This window comes from Argentina silus (genome assembly GCF_951799395.1).
Source record: "Argentina silus genome assembly, chromosome: 3".
Classification (NCBI taxonomy): Eukaryota; Metazoa; Chordata; class Actinopteri; order Argentiniformes; family Argentinidae; genus Argentina; species Argentina silus.
The window spans coordinates 16327971-16347200 of NC_139657.1; positions in this window are offsets into that span (position 1 = coordinate 16327971).

Consider the following 19230-nt stretch of genomic DNA (forward strand, 5'->3'; position numbering starts at 1 on the left):
GGTGTGAGTGAACCCTAGGCTACACATCGGCTGCCAGGGGATGGCTGTTGTTTTCTGTGTTGCCATTGACTGCAAAAGTAAAAGGATGGATACATGTGACTGCTGCATTGAACAACCGTTTTCTATTTACCTCTACTGTCAGTCACACCTAAGCACAGGGGTTATTTACCATTGCAGCTGATAGACATACAGTATACAGAGTCATCAATGACTGAACCAAACTCCAGACTGCATTCGCCCACGGAGCTAGATATTAAGGCATAGTACATACTGTCCACTGCACTGTACTGTACAATGTCACTAAAGCATGTCCCTATGGGAAGGCTGCCCAAGATTGGCCTAGTTCAATAATAATCAAGCATGATTAAGCATTATTTGAGGTCAAATGACCAGCAACTTGCCAGGTTGGATGGAATTATAGGTATATATACACAACTTCTCAGCTGTTAGTGGAATGGTCTCCTTCATTTTTGACACCAAAAACACATGCAGGTAGCTCCATTCTCTATAGATCTATGGGAAGACTCGCTACAACAGGTGTTTGGGTGACCAAATATCAAACAGTACTACCACATCTTGTATTCTTCTCTGGGCTAATCTTTTCCTAACAACATCTCCATCTGAATATAAATTCCAATCCTTGGAGAAGTCCTGAACCCTGACAACCCCATAAATCAACGCACATAATGGAAAACCAATTACATAGGGAGTGGTAAAGTACCATGTAACAGGACCACAAGATTAATGTCCACGCCTAGCAGTCTTCTGACCACAACACTGTGACCCCATCGGCTGTAAATCAAACTATACTTGAAGTGATTCCAGGCCAAAGAATCTCCAACTCAAAGGAGGGATTTGAATGGCTTCTCATAACCCATGTCAAAGGTTTCTCATGAAGGCACTATTTGTTGAGGAAGGCAGTGACATTGGCATATAAAGCACGAAGAGGGAAATGTTTTGATGCTATAGGATGTCTTTGTATGGCCTGGATTATCATTGTGGGGTCAGGTAGGTTTCAGACATGATCAGGGTCTTCGGACACTGGACCAAGAGGTCTTGACCTGGGTCTTTGTACAGGATTTAGGGTTGCCAACTGTCAACTTGGACCGCGTTTGTTCCAGGAGAATCCAGGCCTAACTAGGAGGGTTGTTAACCCTATTTAGGCTGGTCTAGATTACATTGTTGTTGTTATTTATTAGATATGTTCTCTTTTACCCCTATAATAGTTACAATACCATAGGAGTAATCATTGAGAGGCAATGATTAGGTCATAATCCATGTCCATGCAAGGCAAACCCCTCCACTCTTGCTCCTGTGTAGTGCAGGATGACATTACATAGTTATTTACATTATTCTCAATGACTTGGTGATGTTGTGAGGTTATGCCATGACCCATGGGTGAAGGTTCTCTACATACCTTCTTTACCACTGTAAATCTAAGCTGATCTCCAGGGCTACAGTCTCTTGCCCTCTGTCACTGTAAGTGATTCATTCACCAGTGGCCTCTGTCCTTTAGAGGCCAGTCCCTTTTCTCTCTGACCACTGTTTTATCCAGTAATGATGATGAAGATTAATGTGGTGCCAGGCGGTAGGGGGAAAATAGATGCACGGCATGCCACCCTTTGCAGGAATTCTGGCATTCGGTCTTTAGATATGCTTAGATAAATGAAGATTAAGTTACCTAAAAGCGTTAAATTGATTGTGCTGCGTTTGTATTGTGACGGAACAGGATTCATGCCGCCTTACCTCTCACATGCATACATTTCCCTGCTTACATCTCTAACATGTCTAAGCATGTGAATTACAACAGGTTTGCTGAGTCTATAACGAATTGACAGATACCAGTAAATAAACATTAGTACTAATGGAAAAAAACCAACGACTCTTCCCTTGTTTTGTGTGCTCTGTAACTACTACTTAGTCAAGGCCTGTTTCCCACTCTGAGTGTATGTTTTCATTCGCATTCCTTGTCTCCACTAATTGACCTGAATCCCGTATGATTTTAAAGAATTACAATCTGACAGTCAAGCAGCCAATAACCCAAACACAGCCCCACCGCCTGCAGCAAAACCCCATTGAGGAAATTCCCATTGAAACAGCCATGCAGGGTTAGGCATGGCCAAAGAACGACATTTCTACAGTGGGAAAACCAAGTCCTTTCAAGCAGGGGAGCCTAGATTAGAGGCTGTTTACACAGAGTAATCTCCAGGGCTGGATGTACTGGTGTAGGGCTGGGCTTCAGGACCTCTGGCTGGAGAGGCTAGAGAGCTGGGGGCATGGGGCTAGGGGCCGAGGGCTGAGAGGGGGCTTGGGCTAGTGTTTAGGGGGATAGGGGGCTTGGACAGGGGCTGAGGGTTGGATTGGAGAGTAGGGGCCGAGGTGGGCTGGGGGGCAGGGGTCTGGAGAGGGCAGGAAATTGGGTCTGGTGTAGGGGGACAGGGCTAGATTAGTTAGTAAAGGGTTGGGCTTCAGCACCTTTTGGCTGAGGGGCCGAGGGCTGTATGGACTGGAGCAGAGGGGACTAGGGACTTCGTTTGGAGGCTGGGGGCAGCAGACTAGAGACAGGGGGCTGAGGTGATAACGGACTGGGATAGGGGGCAGGGCTGGATGTGCTGCAAAGGGGCTTCAGGACCTCTAGCTGAGAGGGCTGGAATGTAGGCTATGAGCTGGGGCAAGGGGTTTAGGCTGGGCAGCAGGGGTCTGGTGCTGGGGGCTGGATGCAGGGGCAGGGGCAGGGGGCTGAGTGGGCTGGAGGCTTCGATAGGGGGCCGGGGGTTGGTTGGACTGGGGCAGGGAGCTGAGGGGGTGGAAGCTGGGGAGAGCTGGAGTGGTGGTGCTGGCTTCCAGGATCATTAACGCCTCAGGTTTTGTGAGATGACACCGGTGACAGACACAAAGTCGCCCATTTAATCTCCCCCTCTGGGCATTCCATCCTCTCCAACCAACTGTATAGGGTTATGATAAGTGCCCTGTTATGACTTGTGAAAGTCGCTGTGAAAGTATGGCCATAAAAGACTGAACAAAACAACTGAGGAACACCTACTCAATTAAGGCAGGGTTACGATATCTAGCTTTTACTCAACTAGACAAACCAGGTGGGTGTGAATATACTTGAATGAGAGAATGATGTCTGAGAGCCATGTTAGAACAGGTAGCTTACAGACAGGAAGTCTTGGCTATTGTATTTCAGAATGTGGTGGAGTGTTAGTGAAATTAAAGGTCAAGCATGTCACAGGTCCGTGTTGCTGCCTCCACTGGCCACACTGAAAATTTGAAAACCTAATAGCGTGAATAGGAACGTAAAGGTCAGTGTCCTACCCGACACCAGATTTTAGAAAACGCTTTGTTCAACTCTCTTCACTCAATGTTCTTCATCATGTGATCTCATTCCTTGATGGTTACTAATTTATCATGGCCATTTAGTACTATTTTATAAAGCTACAATGTACAGACAGAAATGTATAAGGATGTTTCTTGATGGTTCAAGTATTAAGTGTTTTATTGGCTAGTTTTATTGGCAGGATTCAGTGTTGGTGTATTGAGGTGGGGCATGTGGAGCAAATGCAAGAACATAAGAATCATCGATCATTAGATCACTGCACTGTGAAAGGTCAATAATAATATGCCAAATGAATAAGCCAAATATCAGTTCAATGAACCTGATGCTACATCAGTCACTATTCTAGACATCTCTATTGCTCACTTAGTTCTCTTGGTCAATGGCCTCTTCACAGTAGCGTCTTGTGAGTTGCGCTCTTAGAAAAAAAGTAGACCATTTTTGGAGAATGTGGTTATCATGCAACTGGGTTATCTCCACTTTGTATCTGTATATGATCAAGTTAAGTGGTCAAATCACATGACTTCACTAGTCTCTCACTTCCATTTTCTGATAGTAGTGTGAGAGCAGAGCATCACAACAAAAGAGGAATTCAGAGAAAGAGAGGGGGGGGGGGGGGAGAATGCAGATTTCTGCTGTATCGCTTTCCCCTAAAGCCTCCAACTCTACTGATATCTGATACAACACATTCCTACATCCAAGTTAGTGGAAGGCCTGTTAGAGACCAGAGACCAATGATGACAATATGATGTGTGGAATGGATGCCACTGATGGAGAAACATGTGAAGCTTTTGATACTTATTCCACATTATGACATTATTACAATAAAATCATATCCCAAATGTAAGTAACTCATTTATTTATACAATTGATATGCGCAAGCTAAGCCTGTGTTATGCAGATGTCAAGTTAGGATTTAGCCTTTAATGAGGTACAATTTCCCACAATCCACCTCTTCGGCTCTTCCATCCTACACTCCTCCATCCAATGGAACAAGTCTCTCTTTCTTTCCCTCTCCCTCTCTCTCTCTCTCTCTCTCTCTCTATCTCTCTAGCTCTCAGTCAGCAGCTTTGAGGTCCTGAATACTTTTAATATCATGGATATCAAGCCTGTGCATAAAAAGGATAAGGGCTGCCCACAAGAGAGAGACATAGAGTCTGGAGAAGGACTTTTCTTCAACCCCCCCACCTCCCCTCCACCCACCCCAGCAGAAAAAGAGGAGAAGAAAGAGGAGAAAAGGTTTCCCACTGAAAGAAAACCTTTCTCAACCCAGGGGTGGCTCCACAATAGCCCACAATGAAAAGATGGATAGAGCAATTGTCCTGTTTAGTGATCCGCAAAAGGGAGAAGGGGGGGTGATCTCGGAGCATAGGAGGCCTGCACCGGACCCGACCTGACACAGGGGGGGTAAGACAATGAGAGGCCAAGGGTGCTAACGAGAGGAAAACCTGGAGACAATAGGCGCCTCCGCCAGAGCAGCGTTTCTGCCACGCCAGCCTTGGAGCCGCAACATTAAGTGCTTTAGACACCAGAAGGCCAAGTGGAGCGTAAGGAACGCAAAGTTTCCTCCACCCCAAGCAGAGCAGGGCAGAAGAGCTAGTGTGGGCCCAGGCTTGGTCGCTGTCACCTCCGCCTCAACTGGTTGGGAACGTTCCGTACTTAGCTAGCTGGGGCATTCACAACGGGGTCAGAGCGAGAGTAGACGCCAAGATGGACACCATCCGCTGGGACCAAAATAAAGATGATTTGATTTGACATGAAACGGAGAAAAGAAAGTGAGAAAGTGGGAAAAGAACGGGGTTTAAACATTGTGATGAATGGGGCCTGTGTTCTCTCGTTGATCGATCAGTTAGGCCTTTTCCCCATTAGAGTTGCCAGTGCTCCTCTCCTCCTCGCCTTCCCTCTGGAATGCTGTTTATGTTGTCAGCCAAGAAGGAGCAGATGGGAAATTAGAACATTCGAAGCCAATTAGAATGGAATTATGCAGTCATCAATCTTATTTTCTAAGCACGTAGGGCCACAACAGGGCCATGACTACATGGAGGTCTTGTTTATAATGACCAGCCTGGACCTTCATGTCTTAAAAGGCCCCAATTCAATCAATTTCAGATAGCAAGTTTCAGGGATAACTCAAACAAATTGTGATTCTTCTTGTCCAACAAGAAAGCGTCTATTTCTGTTCAATTTGACAGTTAAATTGGCAATGTGGGATTCAAACAACAACAAAGCAGTCACCCTGCCACTTTCTTTGAAAAACAGCTGAAGGATGGGGCTATTTAAAAATCCCAAAATTGATGAACCAATCCCAGATTGCTCCTTTAAAATGATTTCTGTTTCACACAATAGACCTTGATTTCTTCAGATGATTAGTGCACACATTCATTAGTGCCATGCTTAATGAGTACATCCTACACATTATTGTGTCCTATTATCTGCATTTAGAATGTGGCCTGAATGCAAACTATTTAACCTCCTTCTCCTGAAAACAGGGTATGCATGTCTTCAAAGAGGGCTTTCTTTTTGTTTGCCAACAAATGCAGATTCTGACTATTCAAGATACAGTGCATTAGAATTGCCTCTTAAACAAGTCAATCTCTTGGCATCTATCTCACCTTACTCCATATTCAGTTAGATAAAAATGGAAAGAAATCTTCCACATTAAAATGTTTCCTTTTAAAGTAACTGATTTCACAACTAATACTTTTTTTTAATGTTTACCTATTCATCTTGGACATGGCCTGCAAAAGTACAGTTTTATCGAGGTTCAATAATTAATCATGCTTTCAGAATGGTATAATTTAGTTTTTTATTAGTCATAATGGGTATGTTCTGACCCAGTAATCTCTGATGAATCCAACAAGTATATGTGTGTTTATGTACTGTACTTCAGAACTTACTTAAATCTTGGTCAAGTTTCCTTCACATTCATATTTTGTGGTTATGTTGTCTTTGGTGTTCAAGAATCATATCAGCCTCATCATCTAGTTATATCTCTCTTTGACTGGTTTTACTGCTGCACAAATACATCTTGTGAACTGTGAGCATAGTCTTGGATTTTTGTTTAATTATATGACAATTTCTCATTATACATGTTTTATTCTCGAATGTTTTGGGGATAAGGAGACAATGCAGGAGTTTTCTGCCCAATCACTTTGAACTCAGATCCATTGTATTGTATATGAGGCTTGAGGAGGGTTTGTTCGTTTTTCAACAAAGGGTCACATTCCCTGCCTCTGGGCTGCCATAATTAATATTTATAAGGACTTAATCCCAGAACGACATCATCAATACTTGTTACATACAAGTATAATTTAAAATATCTATATACATTTGACATAGGCTGAATTAGACATGATTTGCAAAAACCTTTTTTTTCACTAGATAGTGTAAACGTAGCAAGAGTGCAAGAGACGACTGCCAATAACAAACTAAAAAGCTTCACATCTCCCTCCTGGTCTGACTCCATACCTCAACTACCTTTCCTAACATATTTTAGGTCGTCATTATTTCACCTTTGAGAATGCTTTCCTCGGCAAACCCTTTAGTCTTAATATTACAGTTCAGGACTGCACAGGGCAAGAGAGAGAGGGACAGGACAGGACAGGACAGGACACACACACACACACACACACACACACACACACACACAGACACACACACACACTTCTTCACAAGTCTTCATATTACAGTTCAGGACAGCAAGTGGCAGGGATAGTCAATGGGGGGTGGGGACAACAGTGACCTTTTGTCTCGATGTGATCCCTGACATCCATGGATTTAGGACCTGTGAGGGTCCTGTACTGCTGCAGGGTTCAATGGTCATGAGAACAGAGGGTGTACTGTACATCCAATCACCTGGGATTTCCTCAACATGCATGGACCTCTAGTGAAACGGTTAGTTAGTTAGGACAAAATAACAGCCAGGGGTGAGTGTCCTGACAGCTTCGTAGCACTAACATAATCTTTCATCCACTACTCTACAATGGGCTTACAATGATCTTTATTGCTATGAAGATTTTGAGAAACCCACCCCTGACCACTGTTTTATGTGCCGTTCTCTAGTGAACAGCAGCTACAGCCATCATCGACATGATGTGGTCCAGTCTGAACCGAGGTCAGGGATTAATAATTACATGATTAGCAGGGCTGTGAGGATTGCGGATGGAAACAGTGGGTTAATCTCTTCTTTAAAAAGCAGTGCACTGTAACTATAGTGACTATGTCTTACATAAGGGATCGTTGGTTTCCCCACAAGGCACTACTGAGGGCGAATGTGTTTCCTATGAATATGATATTAACATATTCCATATAAATATGAGGGATATGTTATATGTTTATAGTTAATGTAATATATGTTATATGGTCCATAGGAATACATATGAGGATATGTGAACTCAAGTCTCTAAGATGGTCTCTAATGACTGTGAGTATTGGGACAGAGGTCAGTCTGTGAGGTTTGGTCCTTCTTACCAGCACTGAGGTGCCAGGAAAATGTGGTTGTAAACCACTACTTAGACTCTTACACACGGTACATACACTGTACACATGCACGCACGCACGCACGCACGCACGCACGCACGCACGCACGCACGCACGCACGCATGCACACACACACACAGAGTTATGCCCACTCACGCATTACAATCCCTCTTTCAGCTTTACATTTCATATTTCATCATTTTAACTGATGAATGTTTTGCTAATGCAAGATATGTATAGGCTATTGTTTTTATACCCTTCTACCATTCTATACTGTTTTACCATTTTATATTCAAAACATTATGGGAATGGTCAGAATGTGTTTGGGTCTGAAAATGTGCTTAGGTTTGTTTAGCAATGACTAGGTTTCAGAAGCAATGACTATGACTGACAAGGCTGTTTTCATTTATGTATCAGAAGCAATGACTATGACTGACTAGGCTGTTTTCATTTATTTTCTAAAACGTTTCCTCAGAAAATGACTGCATGTGTTTCCCTTTGACCCATAAACATAAACAAATTAGACTGTTTCGAAAAAAAAAGTTTTGAAAAGATCCATGCTTTTCCTGTGGTATAGCAGTGGACTTTAAAGTTTAAAGGGAGGATTTGTGAGGGTGATCCTAGCTTGTGCATCAGAGGGAGATGTCCCATTCATGGAGTCTGAGGCCTTGAGTGATAGCTGAGACTGAAAGAGGGGGGAGGGCAGAGTGGTGTCTGGATACCACACACAGCGCTGCCTCTTTGGCCCCTGTCACAGAGGGGGGGTCCCCAGGGGGGTGGGAGGGAGGATGGGGGCAGAGATGCTGCTGGGCCTCCTTCTCCACACTGGGGGAAAGCTACAGCTCTGCTGTTGAAGGCTAGGATGCCAACACAGCATTAGGATATATATCTGTATATATGTGTTTTTTATAGCACTTTATCGATGACAACAGAAAGAATGTCAATGTAAATTGACACACGCACACACACACACACACACACACACACACACACACACACACACACACACACACACACACACACACACACACACACACACACACACATACATTTGGCACATACACATTTGGCACACTTTCAGCATGGTCACACTTTAGTTTTAGCATGTGGTCCTTACTTAAACACATTGCACCAACCTTCTCCAGCCAGGACTGAGCTGCAGTTAAACACAAGCCACTGTTAGCATCCATGCAGCCTGGCATCACATCAAACCACCTGCCAAAGCCTCAATTAGACACATTGGCGTCAATGCAACAATTCTAATGCTAATGCAAATAGATCCGCGCTCTGCTCCTGGTTATCCTAATTAATGCATCCTAATTAGCATGTAAGTGAAAGCTGCAATCAAAATAAGGAAATTCCTATTAATCGCTCTATATCTTGATTGGTAAAGTAAATAGGGGAAACATTTTGGTCATTTTACTCAACCTGTAAGTGAAAATGGTGTAGTTAATAAAGCAGGAAGCTCAAGACAGCTAATTGCAGTTAGCTACTTTCTATTAGCTGAATCTAATAACCAGTCAGATTCTAATAACCAGTCAGATTCTAATAACCAGTCAGATCGATCAACCCAATCCACTAAAGTTAGGGTTAGGGTTAGGAATCAGTTCATCCTGGCTTTGGTCGGATATCTGAACTGCATGCATTTGTCTAAATATAGACGGATAAATTGATTTGTGTTGTCCTGACGGAGAAGGATAGATAGAAACACAGAGTTACTGTATAACTAATGCATCTCAGACAGATGACTTGTAGTAGGGCTTCAGAGTGCAGGCTAAACAAGCAAGCCTTGATGGGTGGACTGAGAGGGGCACATAGGCAGGCACATGCTTGGGCTTTAGGGCCAAAGTTCTAGTGAAGCTGCGTCATCTCTCTCCAAAAGGACACCTCCCAAGGACATCTGCCTACCATTTTCATCTCAACAGTTTTATTCCCATGTAGCAATGTAGTATGCCTCTGTGAATGTTTCTTGTTGTAAAGGATTATGTTGCATACCTCCTGAAACACAGACACATCGTCAACCCATACATGTACATACATGAAGAGGTCAGAGTGCAGGATCAGCCATACTGTGGCACCCCTGGACCTATTAGACATGATTAGGTTGATGTCCGTCTATCTCTGTCCATCTGTGGTCAGTCAGAAGGTCATTTGAGGACATCCTCTGAGAGGCGACCACTGTAAGACATAGCTCTGCGACCCCATCGGCTCCCATATGGATTCTGCAAGTATGACATTACAGGCTTGACAAAGCAATCCTGCAAATACAGCCATCCCAAGGACAACTTATCTAATCAGTCATTGATTTCTATTGTTTCTCATTGACCTTCAGAGTGGCACATTTAGGTGGATTGTAGTACCCTCTCCCACTAATACATTACCACATGGACAATGACAATAGGGCCCTTTCTCAATTGTTAGAAACTCAATTCCTTGTGTCCTCTCCTCCGTCCTCCACTCGCATCCTATTCAAAATCCATTGGAGTAGAATATCTAGGTTCCTCCCCTTAAATATTCTCCTCCAATGCGAAGAATGAGAAGAAGCAAGTGGAGGATATGAGGAATCAAGTTTCTAACAATTGAGAAAGGGCCTAGGTCCTCCTAAGATCGTTAGAACTGATTTACTTACTTAATTGCAGCTGAGATGTGAGAGTTCACTGAACAAAACATCTCATAAGATCAACATCAGCAATAATTTTTTTTTAAAAAGCAACATAATGGGACATAGAGATAACTTGATTGGAAATGTTGATTTAGAAACAGCACAACAGACAAGACAACGGTAAAATCACTTTTAATGGATGAACTTGAAGTTGAACCTGTGAAGATGACTCTTAACCATCTATGCTGGTGTCTTTTGTTCATTAAACCTCTATGACCATAGTCCACCATGGAGGATCATAGCCCATAACCCACCCAGTCTCTCCTCCATTGTAGACCTGTAAGTATCAGTAGTCAGTGTGGTGGCTCAACGCTCTCGGGACCTGGCGGTATGCTCCCTGGCTGCAAATCAGAGGCTTGGAGAGAGAGAGAGAGAGAGAGATAGAGAGAGAGAGAGAGAGAGAGAGAGAGAGAAGAAGATGAGGAAAAAATGTAAAGTGGGCCTTGCCATTTGTCAACTTAAGACTCCTTCTTCTTCCCCTCCTTGATAAGACTTTTCTTTGCAGGTTTGGGGCCTGCTTGGCCATTGTTTAGTTTCTCTCAAAGCTTTTGGTCAGTGCTGTGTGACCCCTGACCTCTAGGGGCTTTGTCACTGGACGGTGTTTATAGCCACGAATCCTCTGAACTTCTATCCTCTTTATGGCAAAGTTCCCTCAGTTTATAGAGGAGAAAGGGTAGTGGACAATCCGTTTCCCCCCGCTCTGCTCTTACCTCCAAGGCTTCCACGGTACTATAAGACTTCCTTACAAAGACGGAGCCTTTGAAAAGACAAAACAGCTCTCCCCCAACATCACCCCGGCCCCAGAACAACCTTAGAATCAAAATGGTGAGAGTAGAATGGTTGTTGAATGTGCAAGCGGGATTGTCAGCGGAGGGACGGTAGGAGAAAATAATGAACAATAATTCAATAGCATTCAGGGTTCATGTTCACTTTTAAAAGCACATTACTCATTTAGTAGTGATTTGTACTTTTCACTCCACAAAAATGTGTGCATCTATTTCAGTGCGTATCAGTCGAAGGGAAGGAAATTTCAATTGATTTGTTTTTCTTAATCATGTTCCTTTTCAAGTCCTTGACCTTCTTTCACTCAAGGACCATGTCTGAGACATGGACCTAAATGACATTTCCTAAATAGAATATCATCCATAACAAGTTAAATCCCAGACAGATCAATAAAGTAGTCCACACTAAAACAGATGTCGCTGCTATTGATTATCACACCCTTCTCAATAAACTTGACTGTGTTTTCTGGGCATTGTTTCACCCTGTGTGAAGAGTTCTAATTTGTTTATTTTACCCAAATACTTGATTATCATGTGTTTTGACTGCATTGATTTGACCCTGTGAATAAATCCTATTACATTCATGTTACCCAGAGGACTATGATAATCATTTAACGGAGATGAATTGTGAGTAACACAACACGATTAAATAAACGTGACCTATTCTAATGCATGCATAATAGCATAATTGTGGTCTTGTCACCGCGTTAGTTTAAGAGTGTAAAGGTATCCTTTCCTACAGAGATGTGAAAACAGGAAGGCACACAACAAAGGAGGTCTTTGGCATTTATGGGGTGGCTGGAAACCACATTTACACCAGCAACTAGCCCAGAGTTACTTCCCCTGCCTTCCCCAGCCTTCCCACGCTGGAGCTGGGACTGAGGGGAGTTAGTGGGCCTGCTCCATGGAACATGAGGGGAGAAGGGCCCCATTCATATCCAAAAGCAAACAGAGAGAGGAGGACTGGAAAATAAATAAAAATAGTAAATACACTCATTCTGAGAGATGTAAGCAAAGCACTGAACCCAAGCCCAGTCCTATGAAGTCATTGAGTCAGGGGGGGAGTTTCAACTTTTGCCAGATTTTCTCTAATACAAGATAATACTACACTTCATGGAGTCAGGGAAAGCATTGGCGGCCATTCGCTCATGTTTGAGAAGTATTACACAGATACAGTAAAGATGTGGAAAATGTACAAGCATTGGGATTGATTAAAGAAGCTACACATGAAATCTGGCTCCCTAGTGGCCACGAGTCAAAATTGCAATTACAATGAGCTGTTTGTTTACATTAGCCATTGGCACTACCTAGCGAAATCGGCTATCCAGATCATTGAGATAAGATCCTAACATGTCAAGTGAACAGGTAATAATAAATATTTGCTACAAATAGTTTTGATTTGCCTGCTTTCTGTAATGAGCTATGATTTGACAATAGCTCATTGGCCACACCAGCCAAGAGAAATCAATACACTTATACCATAGCCAATCGAAACATTGATGGGGGGCTATTACTTTTAAACACTACCGCTGCACAATCCCTGTAGATTTCATTATATGCTCTGTAGTACAGTGAAAATGTCCTGTGTAGTTCCTTTAAGATATACAAGGAAAAACAGCATTACTAGCTAATCTAACAGCCATAAAGGATTATATGTTACTCTAACAAACATGAGATTACATAACATAATACTAAAAAAAAAATGTCCATCATCCTTTTTTAAACCCTGAGCAGAAGCATAATCCTCAAATAAACAGATTTAAATTTGTATAGAATATGCTTCAAACCCTATATCAATTAACAAAATCAGCTTTGTAAGGCTTTTTTTAGTTTACTCCCAATCAATCGACAGATGATCAGGAGGAGGCCGCTGGCCTAGTTCCCAGAACAATGGACAAGGGGCCAATCTCACAACCATGTGGGAAGAAGGGAGAGAGGAATGAGAGGATGGAGGGACGGAGGGGGACAGACAGACTGCACAAGGGTCTCAAGAAGTGGAGGATCCCATCCCATGCTGACCTAACAGAGGACTTCACTGTCCCACACACACACACGGACCCCAGGGTACCCCCACTTCAGCCATTCCCAGTCAGAACAAGCCAAGTGCAAGATATCCCCTCGGATTCACCCCATGCTCATTAACAACCGTACCATGCTGGTGACATTGTTACATAAACACTGATGGCATCCACCTGTCAGATTGTTTCACTGGTCAGTGGTCTTGATGGCAAGACGCCCCCGCAGCATGGCCTGGGACACTCAGCAGGATATGTGTGTGTGTGTGTGTGTGTGTGTGTGTGTGTGTGTGTGTGTGTGTGTGTGTGTGTGTGTTTGTGTGTGTGTGTGTGTGTGTGTGTGTGGTAGGGGTCGGCCATGGGGTGTGAGAACCTCGACAGTTACACTAGGAACTTAATGCATGATTGTGTTGGGACAGTAGTTAAACCATGTGAGGCCAGACCCCTTTCTTTTATGTTCATCCCCCTCCTTATCATTTGATTTTGAGACAATGCCGAGTTACTGTTGCTTTTTTTGTTGTGTAATCTCATAAAAAGATGTGACTAGTGGAGTACGCCAGACAATGGAGAGAAGCGCTCATTATTTCTGGTATCCATACGGAGTGGGTATGGTAAGCAGACAACATGCTAATGCTTTTCCTCTGACCTCTATAGCCAAATCATCACAACTGACAAAACAAAATCATAATTCATAAATGATCAATAGGATGCTAAATCATGTAATATGCTGTAACCCACTTTTGGAGAAATCTATTGTCTTATTATAAAAAACCTGCTGGAAGCTGTGGCTTACAAGAGGCAGGCAGTTCGTCAGACTGTCTTCCGTGATTTGCTGTGACATACTGTATAACATAATAACATTGACCCAGTGATGCCCTCCTGCAGTGTCATAACCTCATCGTCATGTTTGTACGGGTCATGTAGCTTTTCATTTAAAATCTTGAAGATAGTAATATAATATATATCGTAATCATATAATATAATAATATATAGAGAAAGTTCAAGATAATAGATAGTGTATGATTACTGTATACAGCGTGCGTACTCCTTTGGGAATGATAACTTCTCTAAATTCAATATCTATACAAATAAGTAATGCAACAATACCTATCACTTAAGTACAGTATTATTGACGTTGGAATGAGTGCTTTTTATACAGTCATGCATTGTTCTAGATATAGAATCCCACAAACCATATCGTAAATGATGTCCCACATTTGATGAGGAAATCCCATCATATGACTTCCCCAGAGCTATTTTGAAATAGCTAATGTACAGTGCATTCAGAAAGTATTCAGACCTCTTCACCTTTTCCACATTTTATTATGTTACAGCCTTATTCTAAAATAGATTAAATTAATCTACACACAATAACCCATAATGACAAAGCCAAAACAGGTTTTTATTATTAAAAATAAAAAACTGAAATATCACATTTACATAAGTATTCAGACCCTTTACTCAGTACTTTGTTGAAGCACCTTTGGCAGCGATTACAGCCTCAAGGCTTCTTGGGTATGACGCTACAAGCGTCTGTATACAACCTGTATTTGGGGAGTTTCTCCCATTCTTCTCTGCAGATCCTCTCAAGCTCTGTCAGGTTGGATCGGGAGCATCAGTGAACAGCTATTTTCAGGTCTCTGCTTAGGGTCGTTGTCCTATTGGAAGATGAACCTTTGCCCCAGTCTGAGGTCCTGAGCACTCTGGAGCAGGTTTTCATCAAGGATCTCTCTGTACTTTGCTCCGTTCATCTTTCCCTTGATCCCAGTCCCTGCCGCTGAAAAACATCCCCACAGCATGATGCTGCCACCACCATGCTTCACCATAGGGATGGTATTGGGCAGGTGATGAGCGGTGCCTGGTTTCCTCCACACGTGACGCTTGGCACTCAGGACAAAGAGTTCAATCTTGGTTTCATCAAACCAGAGAATCTTGTTTCTCATGGTCTAAGAGTCCTTTAGGTGCCCTTTGGCAAACTCCAAGCGGGCTGTCATGTGCTTTTTACTGAGGAGTGGCTTCAGTCTGGCCACTCTACCATAAAGGCCTGATTGGTGGAGTGCTGCAGAGATGGTTCTCCCATCTCCACAGAGGAACAGGATGCACCTGAGCTCAATTTCGAGTGTCATAGCAAAGTGTCTGAATATTTATGTAAATGTGATATTTCAGTTTTTTATTTTTAATAAATTAGCAAACATTTCTAAAAACCTGTTTTCACTTTGTCATTATGGGGTATTGTGTGTAGATTGATGAGAAAAATTTGGAATCCATTTTAGAATAAGGCTGTAACATAACAAAATGTGGAAAAGGTTAAGGGGTCTGAATACTTTCCGAATGCACTGTATGTATGTTTCTGCCAATCCTAGCCCGGAACAGTCCACCCTTCTACCCTTCCCTGACACCCCCACCCCCTATCTCTTATCTACAGGAAACGGTCTCACAGCTCCTGTATCTGAGGGGGGAGAAAGAGAGACAGAGAGAGAGAGAGAGAGAGAGAGAGAGAGACAGAGAGAGAGAGAGAGAGAGAGAGAGAGAGAGGAAACAATGTGTCATTGTTGGACAGCACCATCTCTGCAGCATTTCTGAGGAGTCTGTTGGAGTGGCCATATGGCTCAGCAGCTCATAGATGGCTGCTCTGCAGACTGTACATCCACAGGATTTCCGATGTAGAGCTCGGGGAGGAATATAATGAGGAAGGATCCCAAAAAATCCCCAAAGAAATTAAAATAATTAAAAAATTGTTGGGGAAAATTTAGAAATAAAAAATAGATCAGTGATCAGTAATCAGTGACACCACGCACAGGATGATGCCGGTAGATTAGTGTGTGTGTGTGTGTGTGTGTGTGTGTGTGTGTGTGCGCACGTGTGCACAAATGTGTGCATGCGTACGCACAAGTGTGTGTGTGTTTGTGTGCGAGTGTGTGTTTGTGTATCTCCAGTATACTTCCTCAGGTCTTCTTGACATCAACACATGCATTTCAGAGCGATGTTGGCATCCCACCAATGGGGGGGGGGTTCTTTCATTCCTCAAGCTCTACAATTGGACACGTCTTGTGACATTTGATATCAACAAAGGAGCACTTGCACTAATCAAATATGAAGCATTGATAAACGTCTGTCAAGCTTTAGAATTCATATGGTAAGGATCAGGAACTAGCCAAAGAACAAAGCATTAGCTTCTTACTGTAGATATAGTCTGTGTTTGGATTGGGGATAGGGTAAGAGTGAGAATGATCTTTTAACAAAAAGCTTGAGGGCTTCCCTGAGTTTGTTTCTCTATGGGTATGTTCCGTACCCCAAAAGTCTCCCAATTACCCCAAGGTTTACCATCATCAATCCCAGAGCTTTCTCTTTAGGCCTCCACCTGTTTTCACTTCTCTCTGCCTTTTCAGCAGTGTTCCCCCCTCCTCTCCCTTCAAAGAAATGTAAATGTAATCCTGCTAAAAAGCCCCTGCCTTTAGTTTGCAGCCACCTCCCCAACCCCCACGCTCACAGTCCCCTCCTCCCATCCCATCGCTCCATCCCTCCCCACACTCCCTCAGTCTCTCAAATGGAGCTGTTTGCATGATTTCAGCAGTTCATTAGTCCTGAATGCCTCCCTATAGCTGGCCATGCAGCAGAGACGGGTGAACAGATAAAGGCTGGCCTATAGGTCTATCCCGGGAACTGGGGGAGAGAGAGAGACTAGCAGGATGAATGGAGGAGGGAAGACCAAGTGGGTGGCTTGTTAAATGCCAAGGATGCCTTGAGAAAGTCTGTGAGCATCTGTTTCGGAAATCACATTGTTAACCATGCGTCTTGTTGATTTAAATTAATCCTCTTCATGAAGAGAAAGTTACATACTTTGTCTGGAAGTTGTTTTTGTTTCTTGATATCATCTTCCACATCGCATCATTACACTGAGAGGGAAATGTATTGACAGCATCACTAGACCTACTGCGTTAGCAGGGAAAACGTAAAATGTATCTTTCCTCTGAGAATGTATATTGCAGGTGTGTGATACACCATTTGCTATGGTTTGCGATGCAACGTGAAGTCAATCCCATGCTTTAAGCAGACCTTCAGTATGTGTCCTCACAGTAACAGAGCTGCTACTAGTTAGACATCAATTTCTGGTAGTTTAGTGATGGATATGGCAGTTTTGGTGAATGAAATCATCCAGCAAGCGTTGTGTCTGTAGCAGTTAGACACAAACTAATTTCCCTAGTCAGACTTATGTTTGGTGCCATGCTGGTTCACTTCTACACACACTGTCTACTCCACATTATGCAACCTAATCTCCTCACTCGTTTCAGGCTTTGTCTTTTTAAATAAGCTCCAGATTTCCCCCGTCATACACAGAGAGCGTGGGTCAGGACCGGGACAGTGAGAACCTCTTCACAGTTCACACCTCTCCGACTGATCCTACCCCAACCCCCCTGAAGAGAAGCTCAAGGAACCCCTAAAGAGAAACAAATGCCTGGTCTTTGCATTCCAATGGTGACCTAGTGATAAACTCCAGAGTCCATCTGAACTTCCTCTCCCAGTGGTGTGGGTGGAAGATCTCTTTGAGTGAGGGAAGACTAAACTAATTTGGTTTTAAAGTGTTTGGAGAGAAACATCTGGCACGATGTTAAGACGTGTGTGTGTGTGTGTGTGTGTGTGTGTGTGTGTGTGTGTGTGTGTGTGTGTGTGTGTGTGTGTGTGTGTGTGTGCGCGCGTGTGTGCATGCGTGCATGTGTGTGTGCGTGTGTGTGTGTGTGTGTGTGTGTGTGTGTGTGTGTGTGTGTTTGTTGCATAAAGTTGCTCTTGTGATAACATTGTAATTACTCTATTGACCACACTGAATGATCATTTCACTTTGTAGGGGGGACAGAAAGGTAAGGAGGCAGACTTCTGAGGCACAAAGGCCCAATGGTGGAAGTGAGGTAGGGTAGGAAGCCAGGGAGACAGGATGGTAAATTAGCCTCTATATTGGAAATAAGATGCAGGGAGACAGGCAGTGGAGCTGAGGTATGGAAGCAGGGAGGCAGTTGAGGCAGCAAGCAGGCAGCGAAGTCCAAGCAATGGAGGTGCGAGGCAGAAGAGGCCCTCCCTGGTTGTCTAGGTCAGATTGAATATCAGCCTGGGTCAGGTTCTCATGGCCTGATGGCCTAGGCACCAGAGGCAGCATTCCTCCAATTATCCAGGGCATGAAGTAAGTTTTCGTGGCACAACACTCGAAAGTCACCAAACAATAGATCTCATGTCACATGGTTTGTGAAATAAAGTCCACCATTGGTGCCTCAAACAATGTATTTTTGTCTCCAAAAGATGAATATAGGCTTGATACCTCGTTTCAGGATCAAAAATGAAGATTGTTGTCAACCAATACAATTTGCTGAGGTACCAAAGAGCTTGCATACTTGCATATAATCTGGCACATAGCCAAGTATTCCTATACTGAGGAAGAATAGCCTTAGTACCAAAGCCCCTACAGTAATGTGTCCAAGAGCCATGGAGGATTAGAGGCATAGCCTACAAACTCGTAGCGTTCCCAAGCACTGTGCTAAACGCTAGCAGAGACGGATCAGGTCAGTGACAGGCAATACAGCGTATGTATGGCTGGGGGCTTTAATCACATTATACACTTCTGTAGCGCTGAATTAGACAGTGTTTCTGTCTGGTGGGGTATAGGTCAGTGGATTCTCCTCCTGGGGCTTAATCGTCTGTGAGTTACACACTGCCACATCCTTTAATGAACTTTGTAGTGCAGCGTTTTAAGATCGGCCGACGGCTCCCTTCACAAGGGAACTTAGTAGTGGCGTAAGAAATCCTGTTAATCAGAGAATACGGACATCCCACAGGGAATTCAGCAGTAGGTGACAGTATGGGAGCAGTAAGGCTTTGCCGTCTATTCCTCCAATCCAAATCTATGTATTATTTTCGGACGATTTTGGGAATTCTTTCTGGATAGTTGTACTTCAGTGTTCTATGCTA